This window comes from Cicer arietinum, chromosome 6 (genome assembly GCF_000331145.2).
Source record: "Cicer arietinum cultivar CDC Frontier isolate Library 1 chromosome 6, Cicar.CDCFrontier_v2.0, whole genome shotgun sequence".
Classification (NCBI taxonomy): Eukaryota; Viridiplantae; Streptophyta; class Magnoliopsida; order Fabales; family Fabaceae; genus Cicer; species Cicer arietinum.
This window is the reverse complement of record NC_021165.2, coordinates 27561293-27568856: the sequence shown is the minus strand read 5'-3', so window position 1 is coordinate 27568856 and position 7564 is coordinate 27561293.

The following is a 7564-nucleotide window of genomic DNA, read 5'->3' as shown; positions in this document are numbered from 1 at the left end:
AAAAATGTTTTGACAAAAATAGAAAAAAAATAAAAGAGTTTGATTTGAGTAAATATTTTAAAATATGAGTTTTAGGACGATCAAGTTGTACAACTTGTGTCCCAAAACTCAAGGAATAAAGAAGATGTCACATCTAGTTTAATCCTCTAAAAAAAATATTTTATTACACTCGATTTTTAAATTGAGTTTCAAAACCACCAAGTAGTACAACTTGTGTTTTAACAACTCAAAGATAAAAAAGAGTTACATCTAATAAATAAGTCGATTTTAGATTAGTTAATTAAAATAAATAAATGAACGAATAAATAAATAAATAAATAAACAAATACAATAAAATAAAAAAATAAATAAAATAAATAAATAAATAAATAAGATAAAGAGAGTTTTAGAACTATCAAATTGTACCACTTGTGTCCTAACAACTCAAAAATTAAAAAGAGTTACATCTAATAAATAAGTCGATTTTAAATTAGTTCATTAAAATAAATAAATGAATGAATAAATAAATAGAATAAAATAAATAAAATAAACAAATAAATAAAATAAATAAATAAGATAAAGAGAGTTTTAGAACTATCAAATTGTACCACTTGCGTCCTAATAACTCAAAAATTAAAAAGAGTTCACATTTAATTAATCTTTAATATAATGTTTATTTGCATTTTTTATGATGAAATTAGTATTTATTTATGAAAGAAAATTAACCATTTTTGTAAAAAATAAAATAAAATAAATAGTTTTAAATGGGCTAAGTTTGAACAAATTATTGTTTTTTTTGTTTAAAGCCCAAGCCCAAACTAACTTAAAAAAAAGGTCCAAAACAAACTAACAAGAATCCCTAGTTAGAGGGGGGAGGCAGCCGCTCGGGCAACAGGAAACAAACAAACAAGAAAACCTTGGCTTCTTCCTTGTTCCATTATCTGTTTTGAAAATAGAAGGGAAAATATGGATGTATGCATCAATCGAACAAAAGGAAAATGAAGAGGAACAAGGAAATAGTGATGGCGACCACAACGCCAACGGCGGCCTTAGCGCCAACGGCGACGACAACTTCGGCGATGGTGACGGTGCCAACGACGACAATGGCAACAAAGAAGAAGACAACATCAGATTTGGATTTTTAATTGTTTTCGTTCATTAAATAAAAAAAAATTACATTTTTTAAATAAAAGAGTGATGTTGATGATGATGATAAATAGCAAGATACATATTGTACAGGAAGAAAAAAATACCTTAATATTTCGTGTTTGTTGTTTGTTACTAAAAACTCCTTCTAATTTATTTCCTTTTTCCTTCTTTGTAAGCGTATTTTTTAGTAGAGTTAATCTCATATCCTCCTTTTTGAAATTGATAAGGTGTTTTTATAGAGTTTTTGATCTGTTTAGTTGCTTTTTTGCCTGCCTTTGTCCTTCTCCATCAATTTCTTGTTTGATGTTTAAAATATTTGTTCATAATCTGTATTTTTCTGCACCTCTGATCTATTCACAATTTTAGCTTTTATTTTTTTTATCTGATTGTTTGCTGAACTTTTTCATTTGTCCTTTAGTTTCTTTTTTTTAAACTCAAAACTTTGTCATTTGTTTTTTATCATGTATACTGAGTCTGACTGGTAAAAAAAATGGTTTTCAGTTTCTCTAATTAGTTACAACAGGTATGTATCAATGAGCATGACTTGTGCATCAGCCATGACACTGCATCAGGAACAGAAAGGCAGCATCAACAACCAAAACTGAGCCAAAGCAGGCTGCTGGCTTAATTTGAAAAAATTTGACCTAGTTTTTATTGTAATTTAATTTGGTTTTATTTTTGGTTGCAATTTGATTGTAATATAAAATTGTAATTTGATTTAATTTTAGAATTGTAATTGTAAACTGATTTGGTATTGTAAATTGATTTGCCTAATCATTTTAATTATTTTATTTTCTTTTTTAATATATATTTCCTTTTTGATTTATTTTTAAATAAATTGGACAAAATTAGGGTACTACAGTAACATAAAATTTACATATAGGATAAATTTTTAATTTAATTATATTTATTTAAACTTTATAACGGATTTATCAAATTATATATATACCTTATGCATATAAAATAATTTGATTTTCTATCCAAACTATACTTTATGATAAAACTATCAAATTATGTGCCAACTCATAATCCATTTGGACAAGTTATGAAAATAATTTGATATTTTACCCCTATTAATCACACAAATATAATGAAAATTCTAGTAGAATGAAATTCACTATACCATGTATAATTCATTATAATATTATATCTAATTCCTTATGTGATCTTAAAACTTAGTGATAATTTTATATAATTAAGGGTGTTGTGGCTAATAAAGTTTAATTAATATAAAAGTTTTCTAATTGTTTTTGTCAATGAACAATTTTAAATTGAAATAAATTTATTTCATGCATATACTAATTTAAATACATAATATTATGCTTTAATTGCAACACCCCAAATTTCTTATTAATTATGTTTTAGTGATATAATGATAGATTATATTATATGTGTGTTTAATGTGGTGCAATAATTTGCTACACGATTTTCTTTGTGTACTTAGTAAATTATCTAAATTATTAATTTAGATATTTTGTTTTTTTTTTCTTTTATAAAAAATATTTATTATTAATTTGGGATTTAGCGTGTCACGTTAGTGATGTCAAGGTTGGTATGTCCAATCAGACTGTAATTGTGTTATGTGTTCGCTATGTTTCCTTGTGTGCTCTGTTATGGTTGTTGTTGTGGTTGTTATTGTATTAGTGGTGTAGAACTAAGTTAGTTTCCCTTTTCCCTAATTGTCTCACTATATTTGATTGGCCTATCTGATTGATGTAGGTAGCGATGACTAATGGAACGAATGACGTTGCGGTTGCTGATGCTCTATAGTCCATGGCAGGAGTCACAGTGCAGACTCTCTAAGTTGTGGTTGAATCCCAAGCTACTGCGCAAGCTGCTACGCAAGCTGCACAAGTTACTACTCAAGTTGTTGCTCAAGCTACTACTTACATTGGGGGTCAGGAAAGTGTGCAAACAAATGAGTTCAAGGTGATGGATCGTTCCACAAGACTAACCCTCCATTGTTTAAAGGTCACTATAATCTTGATGGAGCTCAGAAGTGGTTGCAAGAGGTTGAGAAAATTTTCAGAGGAGTGGCATGTCTCGAAGATCAAAAAGTGCATTTGGGAACCTTTATGTTGACAGAAAAAGCTGAACAATGGTGGGATAATGCATGACAGTGTTTAGATAATGCAGGGACTGCAATTACTTGGGTTGTATTCAGAAACATGTTCTTAATCAAGTATTTTCCTAACAACATCCGCAATAGGAAGGAAATGAAATTTGTCAAATTAGAACACATGAATATGTTAGTGTCGGACTATGCCACTAAGTTTGAGGAGTTATCCAGGTACATTTCAAACTTGATGCACTTAGACTTTTCTCCTGCCTCTCCAACATAGAGCGGATAGTACCTAGATAACTCCTTAAACTTAGCAGCATACTCCGCCACTGACATATTCCTTTGTTCTAATTTGACAAATTTCATTTCCTTCCTATTGCGGATGTCCTCGGGGAAATACTTGACTAGGAACATATTTTTGAAAACAGCTCAAGTAATTGCAGTTCATGCATTATCTAAACGCTAGTGTGTATTATTCGACCAATGTTTAGTTTCTTCCGTAAACGTAAAGGTTCCTAAATGCACTTTTTGATCTTCGAGACATGCCACTCCTCTTAAAATTTTATCAACCTCTTGCAAATACTTCTGAGCTCCATCAGAATTATAGTAACCTTCACACGATGGAGGGTTAGCCTTGTGGAATTCATCCATCCCCTTGAACTCATTTGTTTGCACACTTCCTTGACCCCAGTGTAAGTAGTAGCTTGAGCAACAACTTGAGCAGTAATCTGTTCAACTTCAGTAGCAGCTTGCGCAGTAGCTTGGGATTCAACCAAAGCTTGGAGAGTTTGCACTGTGACTTCTACCATAGACTTTAGAGCCTCAACAATCACAATGTCATTATTTCCACTAGCCATCACTACCTACATAAATCAGATAGGTCAATCGAATATATTGAGACAATTAGGAAAAAGGGAAACTAACTTAGTTCTACACCACTAACACAATAACAACAACCCACACATAACAGAGCACACAAGGAAACATCACGAACACTTAACATAATTACAGTCTGATTGGATCGACCAACTTTGATACCACTAATGTGACATGCTAAACTGCATATTAGTATTTAAACTTTTTTTTTAAAATAATGAAATCCTTCAAGAAAATATATCAACTTTCAAACACTTTTTTTCAAGGTAAAGAGCATCACGTAATCCCTTAACATGTCACATTAATTTAAAATTTCTATCAAACTTAACAACTTAAAGTCATAATATTAACCAAAATCCCTTTGAAAAGTAAATAAATTTAGTAATAAATGCAAATATAGTCTCAACACGATGTCACTATCAAGACAGAAATTCTCAAAATAAAAGACGTTCAAAAATGACGTCAACACAATGCATATAATAAGAGGCTTCAAGACAAGATGGCTTATGCCGCTCTGAGGGTACTAGTCATCGATCACAATAAAACAGTCACAAGGATGAAGTGTTATGCATGTCTTATACTCTATACTTCTCTGTCATTTGATGATACTATGCCACTACAGGTGTGTACGAATAATTCATGAATGACCAAGTTTTCATAGATCCCCTCAACTCAACAAGTGACACATATACGCGACGGTCGGGGTACACTTGTGTTGCACGGTAGCGCCCAACCTTAGGGAATAACTCATTAATCCATTTAGGATTTTCCCACCAGAGATACCCCCAAGGTTTATCAGTCTTACCTTACAGTTTGTATCCCTCCACGATCAGACTCATTCAGTTGTATTTCCCTGAATCACTAGGATTTTCAGACCCTCCCTATATGATGACAAAATAGACCTCACTCCAAAAACCACAACATCTATCTCATACTTATTCAATTATCACTCAACAAGTGTTAGTTTGAATTCACAATATTCATCAGAATTTACATCGTTATATATGAATATCAGTCAAACACAATAAACTTCCAATATTTGGTCTACACCACTCAGAATGCAGTCTAGTCCTATCAATCACATAATAGAAAATCAAACAAGTGGTGCAGTCAACTAATTCATAAGATAAGGGCACTCAAATACATATCATTCATGCAATAACAATTAGCATAAGATTCCATAAAATCAAATATCATGCAATCTTGTTATAAATTAATTCACGTTAATTCTATAGGTTTCTAATTATATTTTAGTCCTCAATGTTATCATTCATATGTTATTAATTAATTAATATTTTTTAATAGGGTTCGACCGTACGTAGTAAGCTCCGAATGAATCTCTAGGAATTACAACATTCTCGTTCATCCCACTTTATATCATACTCATAAAATCGAACCTTCTCTCACCCCTTACCTTAGTTGAATATTTTTCCCAACGAAGTTGATAAGCTTATTTAATGTGTCGCGTCTTTGCCAACCACCGTCTTTAATAGTCTGCGAAAGAAAATTAATCAACGCAACAACCAAATACAAATTAATTACTTCCTCCAATAGATACATAAATTATTTATTAAAAATAAAAACATAAATTATCTACTATTTGTAATATAACCCAAAAATATATTTAGTATCATCAAAACATATGTATTAATCTATTAACATAGATTTAATTTTAATTAAAATAAAACAGAATCATATATTTAAATAAATATAGCGTATATAGTCTGGATGTTAAAATAGATAAGCAATATGTCTTTATGTAATGAAATTAATAGTACATATACTTATTTAAATTGATGAATACTGTAAATAACTTTTAATTATAACTAAAATAAAATTAAAAAATTTAGATGTAAAATGATTATAGAAATATAAAATAAAAAGAGCACATGTCCAGTATTACTATAAAATATATAAAGGTGGATACAAATATAGTATTAGAATATGTAAGTGTATAATTTGATAATATGAATAATAATTTTATATATATCTAAGTTGGACAACGCCCATACAATAGATAATAATATTATTCACATAGAATTGTTCACTTTATTGTTATAGACATGTATTTTAAAGTTATGCAAAAATCAATTAACTTAGATTAATTATTACTCTAAAAAAACTTTGATTAATAAGCAAATAGACCTATAAAAAGAAGAAAAAAAAGGACACATGCCCAATTTTATATTATAATTAAAATAAACTAGAACATTTATATGTGAAACTAAATTAGACACTATGTCTTATTATGTTCTCACAACAATTATTCCCTGCCTTATTTTGTTCTTCTAATAATTGACATAAATTTTGTGGTTATGTTATTAAACACTAATTGTTTTGTTATCAGACATTTAAATTTATTTTTTTTTATAATAAATTTCATGTTATTAGCAATTAAAATAGTAATAATTTTTTTGTTATATTGATTAAAATAATAAAATAATAATTGAAGTCAGTAGAGTTTTACAGTTAAAAGTTGTAGGTTTGTCCGTATAGAATAAAAAAATAGGAGAATATAATTATATGATAGAGACTAATATGAGAAGTGACAATTCCAAAAGAATTTTTAGAGTTTATACCAATTCTATAAATCAAAATTTAATTTGAAAGTACTGCATAAAAATAAATAGTAGCGATGGATTTCTCCTTTTTTGTTTTTCTTGTGTGTAATATCCTTATTGTTCTAGATGGTACTATGGGTAGCAGAAGCTTTTGGGAGCAAAGGGAAGCGGCAACTTTTTCATTTTCTTCCGTGAGCGACGGTAATCCTAGTTACTAACTGAAATAGGTATACATATATGTCTATATATGTTGATATTGATTTTAAGTAGACCCGTGTTACTCTATATATGTGATATTGTCTATACATTAATAGTATAATTGTATAAGAATTTTATTTTTCATTAGACTATGTTTTAAAGTGATTATTTTGATTGTTTCATATATTTTAGTTTTATGTATGGTAATCTTTATAATTTTAATTAATTTTGGAATTCGCCACAACACTCTTACTTAATTAAAATTATAGAGATCACTAGGTATAAAAACTATATTATATGAGAACAATAAAAATAATTACTTTAAGATTTAATTTAATAAAAAAAATTATATAATTATATAATTAAAGTATAATATTATATATTTAAATTAGTATATGAATAAAATTTATTTATTTTAATTTAAAAAATTTTATGCATAAAAATAATTATAAATAGAGCCATAGAAATATAAATACATAGTGAAATACATATGACCGAAGTGACGAATGGTTAAGCATTGCTATGGTAACATTAGCAACTTGGATTCAAATATAAAAAATCTCCTTTTTTTTCCTGCATTTTCCAAATAAACTAGATGCATAATAATTCACTATATACAAATATTAGATTTACCATTATATTAAGGACCACTTTTTTTTTTTTTTATATTGTTCATCTTCAATCTTAAACTTTCAATTTGACCCATTTTACGATCCGATATATTTTATGATTTTTAACA